At 33.5% G+C, this 27,479-nt stretch overlaps 1 protein-coding gene across 4 annotated transcripts in view; it reads right to left on the bottom strand.

Annotated features, from left to right (window-relative positions):
* Positions 1–27,479, bottom strand: part of LOC125050600 (T-lymphocyte activation antigen CD86-like) — an 85,428-nt gene that overhangs the window by 57,462 nt on the left and 487 nt on the right. The gene's annotated exons all lie outside the window — the stretch shown is intronic.

Genomic DNA, 27,479 nt, shown 5'->3' with positions numbered 1-27,479 from the left:
GAAAAAAAATACGTTCTGATCGTCAAGAATATATTCTAAATAATTTTATACTTACTTGAACTGAATGAATATTAATTTAATGTTGACACATGGACTTGGAACCGCGATGTAAAATGCATTGCTTAAACTAAGCGTAGTTACTGGAATTTAAAATTCTTAATTTTTATAGTAATCTGTGGAACCTTAACTTACGCAATGCCTTATTTTAGAGACAACTTCTTAGAACATTGAGCCTCCTGCCCGTTTGCCCCCTGTTCTATTAAAAAAAAATCACGAAACTTTAAACTGAATTCTGTATATAATTGAAGTTTGAACATATATTATAGAAACAAAGTGAGCTGCCATAAGCAGTTGACGACATTGACGCCAGTCACAGAGCAGAGCAGAATCAATTCCCGACGCGCATAAAATTTACGACGACATCAAACTTAATAACTACAATTGCTTCGCTATAAAATGTTTTGTTTTTCTGATTCCGTAAGATAAAATACTGCAATTGAATTAAGGTTTGTAAATAAAAAATATTTCTTTTCAATATAAGAGTAACCAGCTTAAACTCATAGAGAGACGGTAAGCAAGGTCAGCTTTTGCATAGGCAAATTACGGGGATTATAATCATCTTGTTTTGGTCAGAATTAAGAATCAATAAAATTGCCACGTGAAAAGTTTGTATTTAATTAGCCCAAGGCCTGGAGAATTCCATTTATATAAAGGCTTATTAGGCAAAGATCTATTGAGTGATTAAGTAGAGAGCGTCGGTTCGAATCCGATTATGGCCCAACTTCAGTTCCCAACTAATCTCGCTCCATTCAACTAAGAACCAGCCCATTACGTAAGCACTTCAGACTTTTTAACAATTTCACTCGAACGGCTTGCATTCCACAAGTTTCTTTTATTCTAAAGGAGTACCGCATTTTTTGAGCGATGGTAAATTACGTACCCCAGCTGGTTCTCATTTTTCAAACCAATTGAAATCAATCCTAATTAGAATTCATCTTACTAATTTTTCATTCAGGCCGACTACTCTTCACTGATTCTTTTAAAACAAGAATTATAATTCAATCTATTCCAGATAATTGGACAACTAAACCAATGCGACGTTTCGTCAGCGAAATAAATGGGCCGCGCTGCGGGGAATGTAATTAATTCCCTTAATTTATCCTTAGAGGCCTCAAATTTCTTTTCAAAGACCCTAATCCGGAGAGCATCTTTGTAATCTCGCGAAATTAACGTACGTACCCAACAGATGTTGCGCTTCGGATTCCACATTCGATTATTTTTCCTTGTCAATAAAATGTAACAAAACCACCCTCAGCGTCTTCAAGACCTCCTCACGTGCTCCTGCAGCTCTACTTTTTCCTTTGAAATATTTAGTACTTGAAATACCCTGTGTTTCGATCCTATGAAAGGCACTAGCTACCGATATGTCGAAAGCAATAAAATAAATTGGGAACATTTGCTATAGGTTCGTCGGTCCGAGGATGTTTATGGCACCGATAATGTTATGGCCAGGTAATGTTCTGTTGCTTTTGGTACACGTGTCTTTTATTGCTTTATGTTCGTTTGTTACCATTTGATTGAAATACGTTTGTTTTACGGTGGGAAAATTACGCAGTTCTATCACCTTAAGAGGTACAAGTAGACAGGTTAAAATAAAAATATTTTTCATTTCCCTTCTCGACAACAGAGAGACAAATGCCATATTTTGTTTACTATTGTAGCAAAAGTAAGATTATAGTGGAATATTAATCGCGGTTGTTCTTATAAATGACTTAAAGGAATATTAAGTAAAAAAGTATGTTAGCTTTACACACAAAAAGAATCCAGAAGTTGGTGTTAGAAGATTTTTATTATTAGATTTTGTCAAAGAATACACATCTAGTATATTCACAGTACAGGTGAACAGAAGAACAGATATTTCTTACGTTAGTTTCAAAATTCAAGCTGAGCTTGGTTGGCTAAAAGCAATTAATATTGTAATTGGCCAACGTATAGTGGTCTGTTATCAAGGAGTAATTATAATTAATAATATATTGTCACGGCTAATAGTCGCCTCTCATCACTCTGCTCACATACCGAACACTCAAACAGTAAATTGCTGTGAGTATTATACAGTAGATATATTATATAGTATATTTGTGTTAATTAAATTTTGAAATAAAATATCAGAATAGGTGTAAATTGTGTAACCGCTGAATTGCAATGAACGCAAAATACAACGAGCAACCAAATGATTCGCAAATAAAAATACGGAGGCGAAAATAGGTGTTAATTTAATGTTTGTACGCCGGAATAAATCTTTAATACATATTTTAAGTGCAATCTAGCTGAAAGCGGTCTAATACATATGGCGTCAAAAAGAGTAATTAAATACTATTACAGTTAATTTTGAAAAGTATGAAGTAACGTATACATTTTGGCCGTATAATTTAATTCTGCTCGTGCCGAAAATTTTACGTTTAACAATGCAAGTGAAAATACGGCATTCTCGTGTGAATTTAAGCATTTTCCTCGGATCTCATAAAAATATTTCTAAGGAAATTCCCGCAAGCTCGGGTGTTGGCAGTACATTTCAGTTTAGAGGTGTGAAGATATAGTGTACACCGCGTAAAGTGTAATAAACACACAACAGTGTAGCGCTAGTGTACGTCCCGGTTACGGTAACTGTGAAGGGTTACGAATCACGGGCATTACAAGTGTTGAACATTAAAATGAATTGTACAGACCCTGTTGGTATACAGAATAGGTACATTTTAATGGTATATTAATGCGGTTGCATTTCAGGTTCGTATATTTTAGTTAATATGTCCCAATGACGTTCTTTATTATTAAATGCGCTGTAGGTGGTCAATATAATAAAACATATAAAAGTTAGGCCCTTCAGCCTGATATTTAGATCGAATGAAACTCTAAACTCGGCTAAGTGTTACGTAATGACGGGACGGCCGCGGCGGAGCGTCTTTATCTTTCATAATTATCCACCCTGTCTGAGTTTTATTTTTCCTTTTTAAATAATATCTTCTTAACATTTTCAGTTTTCTTGATATAATTTAAACCAAGTTTTAATAAATCAAGTAGACGACGGTTTCTTCCATTTCTGTAAAGTGTATCCTACGACTAATTAATGCAGATACAAATTAAACGATTCCTTCTCTAATTCCCTTAAATTGGGTGATATATTTATCTTCCGCAAAAACATGGGCTTAATTACCGAAAACACAATAGAGCGTTAATATTGAAACAAACGACGCAATAAAACGACTCAACGCCAGACAAATGTTCAAAATCAAGTGCAATTCTTGTGAGCCATGAAAAAACATTTGACAAATAAATTATAAATATCATAGATAGACGTCTTAGTTCTAGTAGTACAACCGAGCGTGCATATTAATTAAGTGGACCAGTCATTGGGCAGCTTCTCCGGAATCCGAGTAGACGCAGTGATAAATAGTACCCGGGCTCACTAAATCACACCTTATGAAAGAGCAGAATTAAGACGCTCCAGACGCCGAAATGTTTAAAACTTTAATCTTAGCCGAGAATTATGGAGGAAATAAAGCTAGTTTACGAAGTCCGGGCATCGTTCCGACTGTGATTTTAGTACTAAGATATTTAATGTTTCATTCATATATTTGTATCAACGAAAGATAAATATTTTGCTTGGGTGAATTGGCAAAAAAACACATTGCATTAACCCTATTTGCACAATCGTTTTGCAACTAACGGTGCTATTGAATCAGTAATCGTGTATTATATAAATGTAAGACTTATTAATTAAGTTAATAATATAGTTAGACATAGTACATTATCATTTTAGGTAAAGGATGTTCGTTGGATGTTAGTTCTAATCTCATGTTCCCTTTGATGTGTCGCGATAAGCCGCCAGCCACCATCATCCGGCAGCGATTCCTCGCATCGCTACATTTAAATTATGACTCGACATTATTGCATACTAATAATTAGAAGGGAATAATTTGGAAATGGATAATTAATATATTTGTGTGCCTGTGCATTTATTTATTTCTTGAGTTAAACAAGAAAATCTACGGACAGCAGAGTTCGTTAAAGCTGGCAGCGGCCGCACTAAATTATCGCCAAGTTTTATTTTTTAAATTCGTATCCGTATAATTTTCGCGAAATCTAGAAAATCCTGGAAGCCGCGTACATCTGCTAATCCTTCTTTATAACCGGCTTAAGTATATCCGGTTGCATTTTTGTATCGCTCCATTTTCCCCATTTTGCTGGGAATTAAGCGTTGACGCGGAAATTATTTACAAACGTGAGAGGCTTACAATTATCATTTATTTGCTTTTTTAGAACTTAAGATATGATTTTATTTTCATTTAAATAAATACTTATCATATACTAACAAATATTTAAATGCCCAAAATATAAATGAATTTGGAGGATTTTGTGAAAAACATGGAAAATACTGTAACCCTTTTTATTTTAATAAAAAGTATGAAGTAGAATGTGAATAGCTGATAAAAAGCTTATTTTTAAACGGATTATAAAGAGGTCTTCGCGAGTGGTTACTCCGATAACTTTCTCTTTTTTCTAATACGTAATGTATGTTTTTTATAATTTAATCCTACAGATGTCAATAGACATACTTGTATAATATAGTGATTATACCCTACAGTAACTTAACATATATAACTAATGTAACTATAATATTATTATTTATTCCACGTTTCCATCTCTTTTTATCAATACATTAATATTTACTAGTATTTTTCCAAGAAAAGTGTGACGTCATTGTGCGTTAGGAAGGCTGTTGCGGGAAAATGATGGGTGAATCCGTGCGACAGAGGGTTTCAACAAAACTCGACCACGCGTGAAAACGTGTTTTACTTCCAATAAATAGCGACCCGTCAGCTATATTTTTTAACATAACATATTTTTTAAAAGATTCCCCGAAGCTTGTAGCAATATATATCAATAATAATTCTTAATTTATTCCTTGACTTTGCCCAGTTTAGCAAATAAACAAAATAGATTTAGATTTTACAAACTGTTGTTTTTCGTAAAATTATATAATTATAATTATATTATCTTATTACGAACAATATATTTCTGTTTTTATTGTATACAATTTTCTATTTTCTGTCGTACATATATTACGTACTTACATACTAGTTATAAAAGGTCTAGTACACAATTTATGTAATATATAATGTTGGTCCGACTATTAGAAATTAATGCGTATGGGGTAATGGGGCATGTAATGGTATCCTATCCCTAATACTACTGACCCCAATCCTATCTCTGTGAAGGCAGTGTGCGATGCAAAGGGCGCCAGATATCGGCGACATAATAATAATACTGTGTCATATAATATAAGGTATAACTATGCTATTTAAATGGAAGAAATGATAGAAAAATGAAACTCAAATAAGCTCGTAAAACAAAATATTAAGAAAATTTCAATAGATGTCTAAACGTCTCAAATAATGAAGAGAATAAATACGCAATAAGAGGCAACAATGCGAAGTCTCGTTAAATTCGCACGCTCTATGGCTAAAACAAATTGATTGACGTACAAACGACCTTGTTTTCCTTATCTTAATAAAATTCTAAAGAATTATATATTCTAATATTATAAATTCTATACATTAAAGTCCGCTCTTACTGACTGAGGCTGAGGCACTCAAAAGAGCGAGCTCAAGTGTCCTTGAGATTACCAGTTTTGCCTTAAAGCTAACCAATAATGAGGTAATGGTGATTTCGGAAACAAAAAACATCTGTATTTTACAAAATATCATCCAAATTACGGCACCAAATATGTACAGTCTGAAATAACTAATGCGTAAACAATAGCTAGTAATAATGTGCTCGTTATTTTCGTTCTGACGTAGGTATTACCTAAATATTGATACTGTTATTATATTTAGGAATATTCGTTTATGGGGGAAACTAAATTTGTATTTTAATCGATCTATTTCCAATTTATATAGGTTAACTACTTCTATTTGTAAGAACAAATTCGTTTTATGCAGCAAGGAATAGTAAGTTTTGCGAGTTTCTAAACGCGACACAACAGGGTTGTCGCTACAATGAAGCAATCTTTTTGTTTCCATCAACATAATGCCTCCGCCCTCGTCACTCCTTTTTGTTACGTCAAATTACGGATGATTGATAGATCTAGTGTTACATATTAGCGTACATATATATTATAATCATATTTCAGTTTGATACTATTACCGCGTATTATCTTGGATAATGGATGGCAGTTATAAGCAGATATATTTTGTAGGCAGAAAGTAAGGGGTGCGAAGGACGTTGGGTATTGTGTAAGTTAAAAAAGCTACTTTACGTCGATAATGATTAATGAATAGTATTGACCTGAAATAATTTATCAACGACGAGAATTATATCAAAAATATCCGGTAACCTTGTAATATCCGGTCTTAAAATTATTGAAGTGAAAACTTCTTTCACGGCGTTGTACACTTTTTTTGGAATGGGTAAAAAATGTTAAACTCGCGTCAGGACACGTGATGGAGAGTAGACAGCTGTCGCGGCGTTTTTAATGTAAAATATAAATTGTCATGTTTGTGTACAATAGCGCAATAAATAAATATTGTATTCTACCAAATAAATCCCGGAGTGCCGTTGTATTTTTTTTTCATCGAAGTAGTTACATACCTACTTACGCAAGAAAATAGACAAATAAGGTTTTAACTATTGTTATGTACTTATAGGCATGAAAAAGACAGTATTTATAACCAACATGTCCTCGTGGGCAGCATTATATGGGAGAGATTACACGCCCTGTTACTGGCTTTTAATCTTAAGACACTGTTAAGCTTTATTAAAGTTTAAACATGTTTATAATTATTTGTAAGCAAACTTTGAGTGCACGAGTTCATGGCTGAGCCTCACACTCAATAGTAAATGACTGAACGCATTCCTGCGGGCGACAAAGCTGGCTGCAATATTGTCCTCGGGTAAACCGCAGTTTTGTTTCGACTCGGAAATTTAAGACAAAATTGCATCGTGTGTGTGTCTGTGCAACTGTTATAAAAATTTCTAGGAAATTTTCGCCTGACAGAAGTTTTGCCTATGGCTGAAAAGAGGTTGTAAGTTTTATTTTAGCAACATTAATAATAATAAATAAAGTGTATATCAAACATAAATATAAAGTTATGTTTTTCATAGGATTATAATATTATCGAGTTAAACTCTACAAGTAGTAATCTGCAAATCCATTAGACGATGCTTGTAGAATAAGTAAAGTGTGATGTATCGCAGTTTAGGCCTGAGGGTGCGAGATGGATTCGCCCGATTGTGACTCGTATATGTTTAAACTGAGGGTAGAAAATAGCATCATCTAAGCAATATTTGCTACATTTTATGTCCCACGAGGCGTACTGTATATAATACTATGCCAGATTTACACAAGCATATTGTTGGTTCAGTTACATTCGATTAAACATGAGCAAATATATTGAATTTATTTGGAAACTCTACGTACTGCACGGGGATTTAAATGTAAGACTCTAAATTTCCTCCAAATACGCTAAATAAATGTTTCCAAGTTAAATATTGTTCCACACGAATAAACCCGATAGATAAAATTATTTTAGAGACACACTTTATTCAGCTCAGCGTTATAATACCAGATAGCCTTTGAGTATAATAATTTCACAAGTAGTTTTTTAGGTTTCACCCTTTTAAATATAAGAAATATGACCTCTCCTTTGCTTCTCATAATCGGGCCAATCGGTTATGTGTCAAGACTTGTATAGTGTGACATAATAGGCTTATAAAAGCGGTTAAGTTTTTAACGTTTCAGTGATACTTCACGTTACAATCTCAATAAAAAATGTTGTACTGTTTTATAATCAAGAAGTACCTATGAAATTTATTTGAAACGAGATTTTAGATACAAAGAAATCCACTATATCATCAAAATAGAGGAACATGACTTTAAGAAATGAAATACAGAGGGAAGGATAAGTCCCGTAACGCAGCCTCATTCAACTCTCCCTAATGAACACGAGCTTCTAATTAAAACCCTCATTGAAACAGTCTAGATATTTTATTGAGTACCAATGAAATGTTTGATAGTATCTCGGATACTAAACAGTTGCACGGCTTGTATCTCGTGTGTTGAAAGTCAATTATGATAGCAATGTACGTATACAGAATCAATTTAAACAAGGAAAGTTGTTAATACTGTAAGATGGTAAAGTCAAAGTCACGTTTAGGACGTTACATTGTATTAAGTATAAGTTATCACATGCAAGAACACAAAATGTTATTAATCATATATATATTTTATTATTTAAAAACGAAAAATGTTAGAAATAACGAAATAATCAAAAATCTATACAGAGTTGTAGGAAGTTGTGGCCTTAGCACTTAACATTTCAAAGAAAACGTTAATTTCAGCCGTAAACACAGCTGTGCCCCAAGTACATACTTACGCGATATGAGCGATACACTCACGGGAAAGTGACGTAAAATTCAACGTAATAAAGTACGAAATTGAATAATAACATATTCATTTACTGAATTAATGAGAGCTGATTTATTACACGCATGGAGATTTTTGTGGTAAATGTCACGTCAAGATAATGGATACGCAAATATTTTATTTACGTTCCACGTGAAGGGTTCCAGTCGAAATTTTATATTTCACCGAAGAAAATATTTATAGTTTCACATTTTGGGTGATGTGGAAATTTGCTGATATGCCTTTGTATCTATTAAAATTAAAAAAACGTGAGTTGCATATAAAAAGTTTATTTATAAATGTTTAATCAACAAAATCAACAAAAGGCGCCTAAAGCTGTTAATGATTGTATAGAGAAAAATGCCATATTTTATATTAAGAAAATTTCAAGAAAACTAATATTTGTGCACAGTTTATAGTCTGTCCCGTATACAAAGCCAAATTAATAGTCCCCGCGAGCACCTGCAGTCGAACTTTTTACGGAGCTTTATGAGGTGACGGAGGGCTAATTAAATCGAGTTTTCGCTCAATTTTATACTTTTTACAGATAAAAATAACAGCCCAAAGCTTCATAAAGATTGAGAATAATTTTAATAGCAAAATTTTAATTTACATTTTACTTTTGCTGCCTTTGTTCCGCTTCTCTGCTCCAAAATACCTATATAGAGGCAGCTAGTTTATACGAGTAGCACTGACAAAGCAGGAATCAAATAAAACTCACTCTATTAACTTTGACAAGATACAGTTCAAATGACGGACGGATATTTTTATCATATCCAGGAGTATCTTTCATTTAACATCTCATAGTGAATAGTATCTACGTGTTTAAAAAAAGTTCAACTGACAATGCGTCCTACAAAGTTAAAGAGTAAACGTACTAAACGTATAGTAATGATATGTAATATGTATAATGAACTTTTCATTTCCACCTGAAAAAGACTGCGGGGTGTCACTAAGTGAGATACATGATGTGTATTAGTATCCATACTGTACTTACTCACTAGTTGTATGAGAAAAATAGTAAAACTAACTTTTAGGCAATTTCACAGCGAAAATAATGAAATGTGAAAAAATATAAAAGATAATTTTTCTTTAAATATTATTCAAAGTTCGTAACTAAGGCAAGTTAAGAGGGGTCGGAGGAACAAAATTTTATTAAAAATCTCAAGAAGGAAGAACATTACGCTATCCTAATTTGGGCCCTTAAATTAAATGAGATCCCAAACAACATAGCCTTTATAATACTCGGCCAGACAATATTTTATTAATTGGGTTTATTTCAATTAAGTATTAAAATACAGGAACCTCTACGTCATATTATAAAGTAATTAATTGGTGACAGTGACATAACCACTTGAACTTATGAGAAACGTTATAGATGAAATATATGTTTCTATGTAGACCTTGTCATTGGTTTGCAGTACCAACAGCACGACAAAATAATGCTTTACGAACCTTGCATTATTGGAAATGTTAATTAACATAATTCCCTCAGAAACGATCTCAAAACTTGAACAATAATTTTATAACCTGAATATAGGATTTTATAGAATATTATTATTAGAACTTTTACTAAAATATTTGATCTTTAAATAGATTTACTCTAGAAAGTAATTTTCAATTTTAAATCAATTTAAAGATCAAATATTTTAGTAAAAGTTCTAATAATAATATCCTTAGGTTCTCAGCTCTGTCAAATAATATTAAGAAAAATATTAAATCTTTTGAGAATTTGAAACGATAATACTAAGTACAATATTTTAAATATTACTATATGGACGTATACGTGTATTTGGTACAAATAATAGAGGTCTATTAAAGAAATAATAAGAAGTCATTAAAAATATATTTGTCTTTAGTTATTCTTACCACTTTCATGTCATTTAAAAAAAATAGTTTTATTTATTATTTAACTCATCGCTTTTACTTCAGTAAAAACTTAATAGAATGTTGAATGTTGTTAAAAGAGCACAAAGTCCCAACAACAAATGTAAATCCCGTCATTACGGTCCTCACTAGTCACTCCTCAGTAATACATGTCTCGTGTGAGTGGTATTAGCCCCCTCTGCCCCATGCCCCGGCCCCCCCCTGGCCGGGACAATTAACGCGAACCATCTGCCTGTGACGCAAGCCTTTGTCATGATTAACTTTCAGCGTTGAATTTTGTTTCTAAAATTGTTGGTTGGTAATAACAAAATGTCACGAATCAATTAAATTTACTCAAAATAATTTAGTATCGAAAATAATCTATTGAGAAACACGTTGTTTTATTGTGTAAAGTATAAAACTAAATTATAATTCCATAAATCATAATCTCGATATAAAAGTGAATGGAATGTTTATGGGATCACTTTGTGAAAATTTAAGCTCGGCGTGCGCAACCGGTCCTGACGAAGGCGTCCAATAAATGGAACAAATCAATGATAATGCCATATGAAACCGAATTGGGAGATGTCGTGAATGGAATCCGGTTGTAATTCCCCGGAGGTTATTAATTTCAAATACCTAATCCTCAATTGTTTGTCGCGTTAATATCGCCGACACACATCTACGGCGCGGGTCCCATAATGGGGCTATCAGCACACAGCTATTATAAAATAACTTGAATATTTTAGGAGATCTATTGGGGAGTAATATTGGCATGACACGATTCATTTTTAAAGTACCAGTAATTAGTATTTTTGATACCTGTTTTATGAAAGCATCACACACATATTTCAGCTCTCAATTATAACTATTATAAACATCAAGTTAATGACTTAAGTAGCTCTTAATGAAAGACTGTATCTGTGTTGTGTGGCACTTTATAGGTACTTATTGGTACTTTTTAATCGTTTTTTAGTATAATAATCATATAACAATCAAATATACAGTATTTACTATTTTCTTAGAAATAATTAAAATTAAATTGAAAAGTTTGATCCCTGTGTGCCTTTAACACTGGCAGCATTTCCTCGCTGTATTGCGATACTAATTCGTTGAGCGAGGAAAGCACCAGCTCTGGGGTCTCCGGTACTAACTTAAATCTTTAATTAGCAATGGACCCCACGGCCCAAGAATCTTTAATCCTAAGGGAACAAAATCGAAGTTGGAGAAAAGGCTCTTATTTGAGTCGTTTATTATTTTCCGCCTACTCTGCGGCCGCCCCAGCTTTTTTGTTTGTCCGAGGGACGTGAGACGGGGCTAACGTGTCCGTCCACACAAGTAGCATCCCATACCAAAGCCCGTCCCATCTTCTAAGGAATCAATGACAAACGACCACGGATGGGATCCGGCCACTTGCCATCGTTTCTTGCGATGCCTGTTAGCTCCAAAATGGCTGGAACATTGACGGAGGCATGAGAGCGGCTGATGATGTCGCTGAGCGCAGCGTGGCGAGAAAAACGACTTGCACTCTTTTGGCAATGAAAGCTGGAAGCAGAAGGATGGAGTCCAAGTCTACTTACGTGAAAGCCACAAGGACACTTATGTGGAGTACATATGAGTATGTACTTCTTTTCATTCGCACAATTTACACACAATTCTTCCATAATCTAAAAATTATTTTGTCAATAAAATTCTGATATTCAAACAGAAAGCACTAGAAAATTATTCAATTAATAGATATTCACAATAACTCTCAGCCGCCTTTGCCATAAGCGTAACAGCATTTTCTTGGCTTTATCGAGACACTTATTCGATTACAAAAATTTAACACTAATTCACAATAACACAATAGCAACTTTGTATGATTGAAACTTGATGTTTTTTTTTTTATTGTGCTAAAATTGTTTTGTTTCAGTAGTAAACAATTAGTTACTTTTGAATAAGGCTTTTCACCTCAAAACGTTTCCTTGTTGCATTGTTGTTCTTACAATTTTCAACAATATTTAAAGGGAACTACGGGCGCCTTTTATGTTAATTTTGAATTTCCGTAAATAAACTTGGGAACGAAATTAAAAATTTGTCCAGGAGAATGTTTTTGAGCAACAAAAATAATGCGATTTTCCCGACGGATCGAGTTGAAAGAAATTTGAGGAAAGTTTATTTGAAGCTAAGTAATTAGAGTTGTAAAACTTGGCACTTCGTTACCTTAATGGCTAAAGCATGTACAAAAACTAAATAAGTTTATCACGTATAAAAAGATGCTCTTTGGCTGTATCCGAACACGGCTCATTACTCAGAGGAATAACAAACAATCTGGTCCGCCACAAGAGTTAACATAACACAACGGAAGCGAAACTATTAACAATTAGCAGCGGCGTTGTTCTGCACACACTACACATAATTTATTTTTCATTACACCGAAACGGTGAAGCAGATAAAGTTAACATTTGCGCGGCAACCCCGATAAATATGCCAGCATTACATTGTCGTTACGCAGTCGGTCGCCACTCGTAACTCGCAGATCATTTGGCAATAGACCGCTCGCAAACTAACCTAATTGCCACCCACCGTTTGATATCGCTAAAATCCATGTTTTCACTTCGAGGCGCGAGTCTCGAGAGATTAAACAGACTTTTAATTTTGTGTTGGAGGTTGAGATGTTGACTTATACTGGTTTTAAACTCTTAGGTTAGCATCTTTTCGAGTCATACGTTCATAGACAAGTTACTAGCAGCAATGAAGGATTTAAGAGTTACCAAAGTCTTATCTGTTTGTAAACGAACTATTGAGAAAGTAATTAAATATACATTGATGTAATAAATTTAAGGCCTTGCTAAATGCTACTTATTGAACGGCCGCCTCCGCTTGTCGCTTAACCCACACGGCTCTTATCTATGAGTGTTTTCAGCACCCTCACCTATATCATTAATGGTCGCAGCAGATATGATAACTACGTGAATATGTAACGACTTATTTACCCAATGATTACCGCGATTCTCCTGATTACATTGTGTTGTGACCCTTTCCTCTATTATTTCGTTATTTTCATACATTTTCGGTATTAAATTATGAAAATGCTCCCATAGTTTTCAGTTATTCACTGTTGCGTTATTAATGTTGAGTTGTTCAGAATGCAAATGTTATATTGTGTTAGAGCAATTTGTCTTTTGTTATTATACGAGTACGTGCAATGCATGAGTTATTTATAGATAACGAAAATTTATATATTAATGGATGAATATTTTTTACTTATGTTTAACTTATAACAACACAATCTTTCATTTATTTGATAACAGCACAATGTCAAAACGTAATCAACGCTTGCATTTATACCCTAATGAGAAAATCTTGTATATTTTCCATTAAAAATAAATATAATTTTAGTGTCCAACTCGTTCATAGAAACAGATGATTAAATACCTCGTATAAATTTCTCAACGCAATTTTACCATACATTAAAATTAAAAATGCAACCTCATTCAACATATTCAATGGCCGTCCCAAAAATATATGGATGTTTGAGGCAAAAAGGTATGAATAAATAAGGTGGCGAGTCGAGTGTAATTTCCTTGCTACATACATTAATGGCCGCATTATCCACACTCAAAATTGTAATCGCGAAACGATGAAGCAATTAGTGAGGGTTAAAAACCCGATGTTACCGCACAAAACCCAAAATGTTTACTTTGAACCAAAATCCTCCGTGAAAGCTTCATTGAAAAATTGGAAATAAGATATATATATATAAGTATACAAACTTAGTTACAATTTAATCATACGAATCTATGCAACAATATTATCAGGCTAATTAATATATCTATAACAATAAGGGGAAAAAACTATTTACATGTAACGCGTTATTAGCATAGAAACTGAATAAAGAAAGTACAATTAGCATACAAAGCTTCACTCTAACAAATAGAATCGGTTTAAAGACTAATTTAGCCAAATCCCGTGCCGTGTCGTGTCATCTGCGCCACATGATGTATGCGCGCTACGTGACTCGCCTTTTGATCGACCACTTTTTAAACTTTACACAAATGCGCCAACTGACAGATGCCACTAACTATCTATTTACTCTGTTTTATTCCGATTTAAAGATACCTAAGTTTTTGGACAATTATGCTTATCAATGATTTAACTCTATGTTCTTTTGTCTGTTGATACTTATTATTAATACCACTTGTGTAATTCTCCCAGAAGACGTTTGATGGTTCAAATGAGTGATGTCAATTAGCTGTCAAAAAGTACCACAAAAGTAATTTCCTGCGATCGTGTATGAAGCGTCGACTCCACCGCATTCGATTATTTACAGCCGACGTAATTATACCCTCGCGAACATATGTCTCTGACGCAGATTAAATTAGTTGAAATTCTATGAGTAGCCCATGTTTAGTTGCTACCAGTGATAAAAATGCATATTTATTCTTTCATTATTTATCATGCCTATAGATACCAGTAGTTACCGGTTAGTTATAGCTCTCGCAAAAACTATGTAAAAACTAAACAGGCACGCCTCTACGTGGTTTGTATTATAAATTTAATATTTGTAAAAGGTAGATAATTATTCAACACAATACAAGTTTGATAATGATGATTTTGTATCGCGATGTCTACGCCATATATGTGTAATTATGAAAACAAAGCCTTTGTAACGCTGTGAAGCTATCAATAACGATGAGCTAACGGCCGCTATGCTACGTCGTTACTCTGCTACGTCGCACGCACGATACTACACGTAATCAATCTTCTTCATTAATTACTTTATGATACGTTAATAGTGAGCCTTACACAGTTGAGTGACAGTTGTGAAAAATCATATCATAATTTTATAAAAATTCGGATATTGTATTGTTTACCTTTGCATTTTGGGTAAACTACCGTTCAATTTAAACTGAAGATACTTCTAGAATACAAAATCAAATATTGCATGATCGTATATATTTCGAATACAACTAATATAGAGGTTTTAACAGCTAAATTTAGATTTTAGTAAGCTACCGACCGAATTATCTAAACTGCGCTACAGATCTAACTACTTGTTTTGCTCTTTTATTGCATTACTCAATTTGCTTCTTATGAAGTCGGGCACTTCAGTGATATCCTTGTATTTTGTATATTGTTTATATTTGTTGTCTAAACTAAAGACACTTTACAATCAATTTTGTATCTTAAGGCTACTTTTTGTTTCCTGCCCATTACTTATTTCAACCCACTGGCATAAAAAAATATATCTAAATATACCTACTGTTGTAAAGTCTGTTTTTACTATACTAAAGTACAGCTACCAATTTAAAGATAACGGTTGAAAGGACAATAATTTAATTAAACGGCATCCAGGCAAGTCGCGTACATTTATAAATTAACTTACGTAGGATTGTTCGTTTCAAAGTCAATTTATCGTTTTACAATCAGTGGAACTGGAAATGTTGCGATCGGAAATGGAAGGAGGAAAAACCAAGTGAGAGTGGAATTACTAATGAAGCTAATGGGTAATTTACGTGTTTCTATGGAATACACCAATTAAATTTAAAGAATTCTTAAATTTTTAATATACCAAATGTTTTTCTCGATCCCAATTCAGTATTATATGACGTTTTCTCATTTGAACCATCTCAATTATTCGAAAGTGAAAAAAGATCACGTTTTCGAATCCAACAAAACCTATTAAAGTTAGCGTGTACTTGTTTACATAATTCAAGAGCATAGACAAAAGTCGCGGAAGGATGCGAGAGGGCCGACAGCGATAAATAACCCGCTACACAACCGCTTCTAACGTTGTTTTTGTTCTGTTGTTTATGACTTTAGTGAAGATATTTTGACGCTAAATTTGTAATGCTCTTATTAACAATCAACTGTCACAAAACACAAATTATCAGTCCTACACTAAATTGTGGTCTTTAGTACGTTCACGTACCAAACTATGGATTATAATATATTATTGGGTTTATTATAAATGAGTTTCTTATATTGTTGTTTCAACAACGCCTTCAATTCTTAGAGCTCGAAATGTACACGTTTTTGTTTATCTGTTCAGATTATTAAAGAGTTGTAGGAGATCATGAGCTACAATTACCATTTCTTTTTACTTGACCATGAATTATTTGGGTATTTCGAACTCAAAAAGGGATTCCTAACTATTACGAAAGTTTGTTAATGAGCAATATCAAAACACAAGCCGAATGGAAATACGTTTATAAGTACATACATCTACACTACACACGTTACAGTTATTTTTATTTTAATACAGTTTGTTTGTTTATAAACGAATTCTCTCAACATAACATCTTATAATTGGGCAAGGACTGATATAGTATAATTGATTAGGTATGTCCAAACTTAATCAAATGCCGATTAGCTGTGAGCATCTCGATAACAGTATCTGTACATATTGTCCCAGTAATGCATTCGCGTGCTTAGGCAGATAACAGCCTCTCCACTTTATGAATATATATTTATAATTTAAACTAACTATTCTGTGATATATTGCCTGCCCATTGAAAATCATAGTAAATATGAGACCCCTACGAAATGCACAAGATGTAAAACACAGGAACAACATTAACCAGATGATATATGCTAATAAAGTTGTAGTTCTAAATGTTTTTTATAATTTCTAAATTATCTATTACAGTACTAACTTTAAATATAAATTAATGATAACTTGTATGTAGTATTGACAAATTATGGAACAAAATACAAATAAAACCATCTGTAACGGCTGTAAGGCGTTGCGCGAGTTCGTAGCCCGTAGCGATTCTCGCTCTCTTAAGGCGGGGTTCGCCTTAATAAACGTAAATCCAATGAAATTCGCAACAAAGTGAACTGTTTCGAGTGTGGCTTACCGAAGATTTGTAACTGGCGCTTGATATAAATTCTCTACAACTCAGCTCGGCCCGCCCTCGGTCTAGTATTAAGGAATTTAGGACAAATTTCTGCTTTAGCGTGCATTACTGATGTTAGTTTATAGTAGTTAGTGTGTATAATAATTTTTCTTCTTCTAATTTATGGTACAGTGTCATAAACAGAAATCCGCATACCGCTAGGGCTGTACGGCAAAGCGTCCCCGAAGCGTGGGGCTATAAAAGTTAGTTCCAGTGAAGCGAAGTTCATATGGAAAAAGTTAGTAGGACACTTTAGCAAATGTGCCGATTTCAACACCGCTGAAGGAAATAACAAAAAAGTTTTGACTTATTACCCGCCCCGTTCGTAAACATGTTACAGAATGTTTTTTTCAATTCTGACATAACTAATTTGTAAGCTATTCAAGCAAAAGAGGTCCATAGGAAATTTACTTGGTCACATCCACTTTTATGTACGAGTAACATCAAATATTTATCTTTTTATTAAAAATTATAATAATTGTACCACTGACTATATAGTCATAAGAAGTGGTGCGCGGGAGAGGGGGGAAATAGGGGTATGTGTAGTGTTTGAACCAACAAGCACCTAATTACTAGCTCCTCTCTCCAAACTCAGTCCCACCACCCCAGCACGAAAAATACAATGTTGCTATTATATATTAATTTATTTATATAATAATTTCGTTATTTCTACATTTTAATGTTCCTAGTTTTCTATGGTATTGACGGTTGAATAGTTCTACAATTCAGTCACTCTTGTCTCAAAAAATTGTTTGATCAAGTCGCAAAGGGTTACTTTATCAAATTTTTTAGTGAACATTCATCGTGGAGTATGAAATCTGACGTATTTGATTTTCAAATTTTATTGTTTATCTTATAATTAAGACGTGATCTGGCCTTCTTCTCTTCTCTCTTCATTCTCAACTATCTTGTTATTCTCTTTAATGGCACATAATTTTTTGACACTCATAGAAAAATTAACTCATTACTCTGTTTTGACTTTTCTATAACTGTGTGGCGTATTGGTAGTGCATATTCCAGTAATAGATACCATAAGGTAAAAAAGGTCAAATAAAGTAAAAATGCAATAAATAAGTTCAACTTCTTCTCCGTTAAGAAAAGTAAGAGATTCCAAAAGCAAAAGTAAATAAAACTATGTTAACCCCGTTTGTGGTAATTAAATGAAAATAAAATCAAAGTTTCCGTCACTTCAAAATCGCATTACAACGCTTCGGTAACGGTTAAACCTTAAAAAATCAGACTCGTAAAATAAAGTGTCTCAAAAAGGATTTGCGCTTAAAACGCTTTCATTAGCTCCCGAAGGGTTTCTTGATAGAAATGGCACCATTTGTATTGGGCTAATCGAGACTTACTTAGAGAATTTCTCAAGTTATCATTTGTTACTTCGATTGAGATATCCCAAAATCAGCCAGATGATGCTAATGGGACATGAAAAGCCACTATTATCTGAGATTATAACAACCACGAAAATTGTAATGTGTTTTATTATTATTTACACACCATTCTTGTTTTATAATCGTGCTACACGTCATTTGATTCCACATTCCTTTACGGAATTTGATTTGGTTTTAGTTTGAAATACTAAAGTCATAAAATCCTCTTAAACAACGATGAAAAACTTATCGAGGATAAAATCATTTTTTTTAATTACTTTTATCATTAAAAAAGTGTAGCGTGTATATAATATACGTATAGGTACGATACAAATCTTTACATAATGACTTTTAGCTCTCGCTTGAAGCAGTAGTGAATATACTATCCATGTTAGTATTAGCTGCGCATTTGTGCAATTAGTTCCGAAATGCAAATAGTGCTAAAGTTGGTCTGTGCATTCTCGAGCCACGTCATTGCACCGAACAATGTTTTGTTATTCACTTGCCTTTGACCATAAACTCAAAACTTAAACACAATAACTGAAGCTTTTTTACTGAATCCAAAACATCTCTTTAAAATGCAAACGCATATTATGATGTTTCAAAACGGTTTTTGGTTTTCTACCCATTACCACCTGTACCTTGGTGGTTAGAAATTGCTGGAAGGAAACCAAATGTCAGTTGGCACGAAAGAGAGTCGTTAATAATATTTATGTTTGAAAAATGAAAGTCTATCAAACGTAAAAGTTAGAGTTTACTAAACAATCGTATTATAATTCAATTTGTTGAAATTTCGAAAGTGATTTATCCTTTGTTGTATAGATATCTATTATTATAAAAATGGGTGTGTGTTTTAAAGCGCAATCACAACACAAATTTACACTCGAATTAAGCTCAGTTTTACGTGAGTAATAAGATTTATTTCTGCCTTTTAAAACTATAATACAAACATTTGAAACAGGTCACCCGTGTTCCTCTCATAGATGGAATATTTATTTTATATTTCATGAAAAGTATATTTTCTATTCACAAATTTCCAATTGCAAAAAGCGTTCGTTTATGTTTTAAATTTTTCATGGCGGCTGACCGATTTCATTTTGTGCCATAAGTGATTACTAGTTTACATATTTTCCCGGCTCCACCTTCGATATTCAAAATGTTTCTTCCAAAAGTCAAATACAGATAGGAATTAATCTATATCATCTAATGATTATAGCCATTGGGATAAACTTGCCGAATTAACATGAAACTGATATTGAATATAACTAAGGAGATTGAGGGACAGAAGCAGAATGTTTCAAAGAGGGCTTCAGCAGAGAGATATTCCACTGGATATTATTACACGTTATGGTAGGGGAGCCCAAGAGGGGATTTCGGGATTTACTAAAGCGCGGCAGATTAATATATAGGGGGATACCTTGTACCCGGTTAAGTACCTCCACAAAATATGAGGCCCATATATAAGGCCGCACGTGAAGGAGACAGGATCAGTTTAGTAAAAAAAAATTGACCATCAGAAATTCCCGAGCGCGTCAGATTAAGGTAGGGTGAGTTAATTACATCCTAAAAAGTGTATATTCCACTAATCTGACAATTTGAGAGTGACGGAAAAAAAGGGGAGGGCAACAAAGTTGTAAAAAAACAACGTCATCTCGACATTCTCGAGCGTAGCTAATTTTTTTTTTATTTTGAAGGAAATAATTCAAGAATAATGAAAAATATATAATCTGACGATTTCCGCAAGCCGAAATAACAAAAATTCGTCGATAAAGTTAAATGCGTGCAGCTGCGTGATGCCTACATTTCCTTAAACCGATCGGAATCTACTAAACGGCGTTCTAAATATTTCCCTCAAAATTACATTTCCTGTGAATTTGAACCGATTCGGACCGATAGATTTTGAGAAATTTTGAAAAATCTTAAAAAAATAAGAAATATTTTTTTTAAAGTGGTTTCTTTATCGATCAACTTCAAAAACTAATCCGCCTTTGAGCTTAAAAAACCACGTCGATCGCCACCAAGCTGGTCAAAAGCGGTTGATTCGTTCGAGAGATATCGTACACGAAAGAAACCCGAAAAAGTGTTTTTTCGGGATTACTCCGAAATTTGTGGTTCGATCAATTAAAATTGCAAAATGACTTATGAGGATGATAAAACTGCGTCGAATGCCGCCAACCGCGTGAAAATTGCTTGATCCATTCAAAAGTTATTGCGGTTTGAAAATTCCAAAAATAGTGTTCTATGAAACTTCTATTAGACTTTCGAGCTTGGAGAGCTCAAATGCATAGAAATGTTATTTCTTTGAACTCAGCGAGCTCAAAATATCAATTTTAAGCGCCCAGGAATGGAATTAGCGGGAAGTTGCAGGGATGGCACTTTAGGTGAACCGTTTTTCTATTTTTTTTTGTCAGATCAGGCGAATCCCTCTAGATAATCGTCAGATTATGAGACAGTACGTTTAGAACATAAAGATGAACCACATATATCTTAATCTGACGCGCTTGAGTATTTCAAAATTGCGATTTTTTTTTGCAAATTAAGAAAATGGCTGTGGGTTTGCGTCCCATCGAAATCATCAGATTAGTGAATGAGAGCTTTTTTTTGGTGCACTTAACACTCCCTTAGAAAATCTGACGCGCTCGATAAAAATTTTTTTTTTTTAATTTTCAACCCTTAAATACAACCACCCGCATCATGCAAACGATCAGATTAACATACGTACATTATTAAAAATACGTAGGGCATAGATGCTATCAATATCTGACGCGCTCGAGGATGTCCATGCAACAGTTTTTTTTTACATATTTAACTATCTATAGCCGCTTCCCCCACCGATGAAAAGGAATTTATCATATAACATTTTTTTCTTCTTTTTATCTAAGCTTTGCATCCCAATAGGTCTCTACGACGCTCGAGTAAATCCCCATTTAGCATCGTGGGCTCCCCTACCATTACTGGGTATACGTATCAGGACTTGACGTTCACTTAAAGGCTGGTATCTGACAGATACTATGAATACGTACGCGTTTCGCGCTTTTCTTATCGTAATGATTGATCAATGATAGTTAATCAAAATTAACTATGTTAGTAGTAAAAATACTTTGATTCAAATATAATTTACTTGAGGAATACATCATAGTATATTTTTTTAACAAATTTTATTATAAACCGTGTCAAATTCGCCTGAAAATGTATGTCGAAAAGAGTTAATGAAAAACATTGCTTTTATTATTCCTTAAAAATATTTCCTGATATACTGAACACAATATTTTTTGAATAAGTTTGTGATTAATTTAGACTTTTTACTAAGTGGTATAAAAATTCTTAAATTTAACCGTCCACAATCCACATGCACACAATCGATTATTTAATAAATCGAGTAATTGATGAAACTCTCAGAAAGATTCTTCTATTTGCAGACCATCGATAAGACAAACTAGTTCCGAAAGGCATTGAAACAAAAAGATAAGCAATAACAAAATCAAAGGGACAGCGAAATTGCATAGAGCCTTTGAGCAAATACGGAAATTTGGTTTCCGGCATCTCATCTCCGGAATCACGCCGTACTTTACGTGCCCGTCAGCACAGCCTATACCTATTCGGTGAGGCTGTATTCTGTGTAGCTTTGTTCATATATATGTTTCAAATAGAATGGGATTGTAATTGTATTAATTCAAGTTTCAACTGTCAAGGTACGGATCAAGAATAATACTAAATAATCATTACGTACAAACCAATTGAGGAAGATCGTTACCCTTCGTACGCGGGGCACATTCATACAGTCAAAATAAAACTTTAACGAAACAAAGTACAGTCTTTTTTTTTGTGTGTGTGCATGAGTCGAGGTACTAACTATACATCAACGAAGTTTCGCGAAATTCGCACCGATGAGAGTGAAGTTACAGGCAAGGACGTGTGTTCGCGCTCGGTGAGTAATTTTTTGATCAATGTTTTTGTCTCTTGTTACCGTAGAAAAAATAAGTTTTCGTGTAGAGTATTCCATCAGTAACTAGCAAAATATACTTAAGATACGTCTCCAATACTTAATTTATGACGTTTTCCAATTAATATTAAAATCTATATATATAAAAGAAAGTCGTGTTTGTTACAACACTTATAACTCGAGCACGGCTGGACCGATTGCCATGGTTTTTGATTTGTTGGATTTGTTTCCGTCCCGAATAGCAGAATAAGCAATAAAATATCGGATAAGTTATCGAATAACAATAAATTAATTAATTAATTTTACGAATGCAAAAACCATATGGTGCCATCTGTTGACAAAACTACGCATCATTTTACGTCGAATTCGTGTCAGTTCAAGAAATTCCGATCTTGAGGTGAATGAGGAGATGCATAACCATGCTTTGATCCTGATCAAAAGATGTTGGATATCAGAGAGTGCTTAACATGCAGTATCGCCATATTGACGCTAGAGAGAAGATGCCTAATGTGTAAAACTGCCATTCTTCTTTCGCAATGGCAAGCAATAATACATTTCTATATTTGCAAAAAAGTTGTATTAATGTAATACTTAACATTAATGAAATCCTAAAATAAGTTAAATTAAAGTAACAACGATACAATATAAGGTTGTAGGGCGGAACGAAGTTAGCCAGGTCAGCTAGTAAGTTATATTTTGTTCTTATTCAGTTAGTGGGGTACTTTCGGACAGCACTAGATGGGGCACATTTGAACGAATTGTACAACTAAATTTGTATGAAAATATTTTGTCGACACGAACTGTCATTTTCATACAAATTAAGTTTTCGACTTTCTACATACACTACTGTTAAGGCATCTTGGCTAAACCCTCTGGTAGGTAGGTAAGATAGTGTTAGTGTGCTAATTGCAAATTTTTGCATTAACTTTGTCCTGTGTTGCTATCATTGCTATCGTCGATGTAAATATATGTTTATATACCTATTTTTTATTATATTTATTAAGGTTGACTTTGATGCTTGTGAACCAGATGCTGTGAATAATTTACCAATCCATCAAATAGTAATTCCTTCGAAGTCAGTTTTGACACCAGAGGCATTTCGACCCTAACCGCATGTTACAAGATGTAATAAAACAAACAAAATGACGACGACGGCCAGGAAAACCACGAATTTATACTGCCACACCCGAAAATAAGAAGTGCTAATCCACACCAAAGAGCAAAAAATGTGATTTTAAATTAAATTAAATTTTGTTTTACATAAGAAAAGCTATGTAATTTTTGTTCACTATAAGAAAAGTATTTATTTTTGTTTAATAGAAGTTAAATCTTTATTTTTGTGTTTAATTTCATTGCTAATAAATGAATTTTGAACTACCCCACAGCGTAAGAAGGTACCCCCAACACTGTACGCAGGTGCCCCATTGATGTACGTATTTCAGATTTAGTTTAGTTAAACCAAAAATGGTTTAATACCTTTTTTATTCACTTTTTGTATCTAGAATTTATAATGTTATTTAACTTTGACTTGCACATACTATGGCTATATTTCCTTTAAATTCCTTTACAAAACAAGTTTCACCAGCCATCTAGTATCACCTTAACTCGTAAATGGATTGACAGACATCTACGTAGAAAAATATTGAGCCGTTCTTTTGGAGCCTAAACGCATGAGCTAACAAGTTCTATATGAACACAATGACATCGACTTTAATATTGACACAGAGGCACAAAGCGAGGAACTCCACGAGCTGGGAGTCATTACACTCAGCCGCAGAGCGGAGACAAAGCGCCTCTAATTGGACGGAAGCTGTCCTCACTACTGTGCGTCTGGTTGCCGGCCGCCGCACACGATACCTGCATTAGAACCGGATATTACAATAATATGCAAACACCGTCTACTCTAGCTACTTTATTGTACATTTCAATAACAATTTTTTTATAGAAATGTGACTCAAAACATATATCTTTTTATTAAGAGTCAAAAGAGATCCTTGTAAGGGTTGTAACAGCTTCTACGAGAAATACATCTTAGTATAAGAAAAGATGAACAATCAGTTAGTAGGTATACAAAGTCTATGTATGAGCCGCGGCCCTCAAAAGTTGCGGCTCTCCGGCATTGTAGTCACGTCCGGTGTCGATATTCTATCGAAGTAACCCTCGGTAATTTATGGAGCCAGAGAGGCGTGCCGGTATGAATTATGGTCAGGACAGACGGACTATTACGTTTACAAAGTAAAATATCCGCTGGACTCACATCCTTGATGAAATATAACCAAAGTCGTAAACCATCATAATAAAGTAAAAGTCATCTGAATATTAAATATAAATTGCTTTTAGATTGCGACGATGGCTTAATGGACGATGGATTACACAAAAGTCAACCCAAAGACACACATTATTTCACCTTTTTCTACAACTATTTATAATTTTATCTCAAATCAATGCACAATCATATTTGTAGATTTTTACAATATGAAAGAATCTACAAATAATATAAGTACAAAGCACACGACAAAAAGAAACCATCAATTCTCGATTCGATTTGAATAAAAGGTATTCTTTTGTAAGCAAGGCCTAGGTACGTACAATGGAGGGGTCATTTTTCACTCGGGTTGGCCGTAAATCACAAACAGACTGCCATATTTCATAGTCGATAGAGTGGCCGTCGCGGGACAGGAATTGCGATCGAAATATCATTCCATACAACTCAATCAAATTCAAGTTCAAAGCTGAAGTAGTCTTTATGGAACTTTAAATAATTTGAAACAAAATATTACACTTATACTGCAGTTTTAAATTTCTAGTCCCCTGTAGAATATTTGATAAGTCGCGCTTTGTTTCCGGGCTATTTATATACAATTGATTAGCTCGAGTCAACACGGACATAAATATCGACAAACTATCGTAGAAGCTAATGAAGCACCTTCTAAGTAGAATCACTTAAATTTCAATAGAGGCAGCCGCCTAAGTAGCAAGTACTGCTGTCATCTTCATCGGAGCATATCCTTGTTGCCGGCCCACTGGCTCGGAAACCAGCCGCCTCTCACATTATACGAGTAATTTAACGGAATACGGTTAAAGCCTATCTTTGCACGGAGTCGGATTTTACAGGAGATAACTGAGAGATAAGGCAGTGCGTCATTCACACTACGATTAACTCTAACCCAAATTTAGTAAATTTTTACCATTAGCTTTGTTTATATGACGAAAAATGTGTAACTTCTCCCAGAAGCTTAAGCATAATAATATATTAATCGCTCGTTTCTATTTTTATATGATTGAACAAATAAATGTCTAATTTCTTTGTGCAGTTACAATGTTTTTAATTTTCTGTCACAGTAGTAGTAATTTTGATGTTTGATGTATTCTTAAGAATTTGCATCTCAATTTATATTAATGTATTTATATACTATTAGATATAATAGGCTGTTATGATAAGTTATAATGTAATGTAAGGCTTACTCTTCTCGAAATAAAATTGTATAAACCATATTAAGATCCTTCTTTTACAACGTAATTAGGTGTTTCTTGTACATATTATAAACGTAGCCGTAAATCGGGTTATTTCATAATAAGGAAAACCGATTATCTCTTCGTATATTGATAAAAGATTCCACGTCGTAGCCTCGACTTCAAACACAGCCCATACTTTATCATTCTCTCCTCACTTCCCCAGGGACAAGACATGAACCCGAGACTTTCTTGCTTTACAACTTATGGATAAGGCCAAAGACAACGTATAGGGCTACCACTCCCCTCTTCACTTCTAATACTAAACGCAAAGTATGTAGAATTCATAAAACAAGACTTACATTCGGTCAACCTCTATTGTGTTTAGCTTAGAAAATGGCCGAGGCCGAGGTTCGATGGTGCATTAGGCCCATTTAATTGTTTTTTTTATGAAATATGTTCAATCGAATATTACATATGTGTGTTATTTAGTAGTGTGACTGATCATTTTAGGTTAAATTAGAAAATAATTTATGTATTTACATATCTGTTATGATTCACACAAATACAAATTTAGTGCGCTTCTCAATATTTTATTTTTCAGTGAACATTTTAATATCCAGTTCCCCTAATATTCTGCTTAATGGTGTTTATTACAAAGATGATCAACCTCAGGGAACATCAAAATCAATACAACCCTATACACGCACACAATCATGTTTTATAATTTTTGTTTTGAGATAATAGGGATGTGAATAGAAATTGACGAACTGTAATTAACCAAAACGGAAAAATTTACGTAATAAATATTATGAATAAAAATTTGCTTTATACTAAAAATACTTAGTGGTAGATAACCCTATGCAGTCGCCAAGTGAGGTTTACCGCAAAAAGCTCTTATGAATCATAGCTTACATAGGAGTTAAAAGGGAGCCTATTTACCACTTTACTTGAACATGTGTTTTACGGTTTCTTTAGCCTATGACTTGAAAAAAAGAATATATGGCTACAGAAGAATACACACCAAACAAAAAAAGATTTACTTTAGTTTAATTAAGTTCAAAAGATTTCAAGAAATACAACTTCTTTAGCGCGTATAAACGCAAAATTATTAATTACAATATTTAAACGTTGTTTGTTTAAATACCAACGATATTTAAACAAATTTTACTGTTTACTGATTGCGTAAAAACTCTTTAAATTTATTATATTAATTATTATAATACGTAATTATTTTATTTCAATATTGCAAGTAAAATAACATTTTCAGAAACAATAATCATATTTTGTTTTACTTTAAGGATAAATTATGAACCTTACGTTAGGTATATACTGTCTATAATATGTATAAAATAAACAACATTTTATTATAATAAAAGCTATTTTTTTTTATATTTAAGCAGGCATTAAAATGTTCTTAATTGCTATTTAAAATTAGGTAAAAAAATAAAAATATCTTTAATATATAATATAGTTACACTTCTATCCCATCATAAATC

Source organism: Pieris napi, chromosome 6 (genome assembly GCF_905475465.1).
Source record: "Pieris napi chromosome 6, ilPieNapi1.2, whole genome shotgun sequence".
NCBI classification, from domain to species: domain Eukaryota; kingdom Metazoa; phylum Arthropoda; class Insecta; order Lepidoptera; family Pieridae; genus Pieris; species Pieris napi.
Note: the sequence above shows the minus strand (reverse complement) of the source record. Positions and strands in the feature narration are given on the sequence as shown.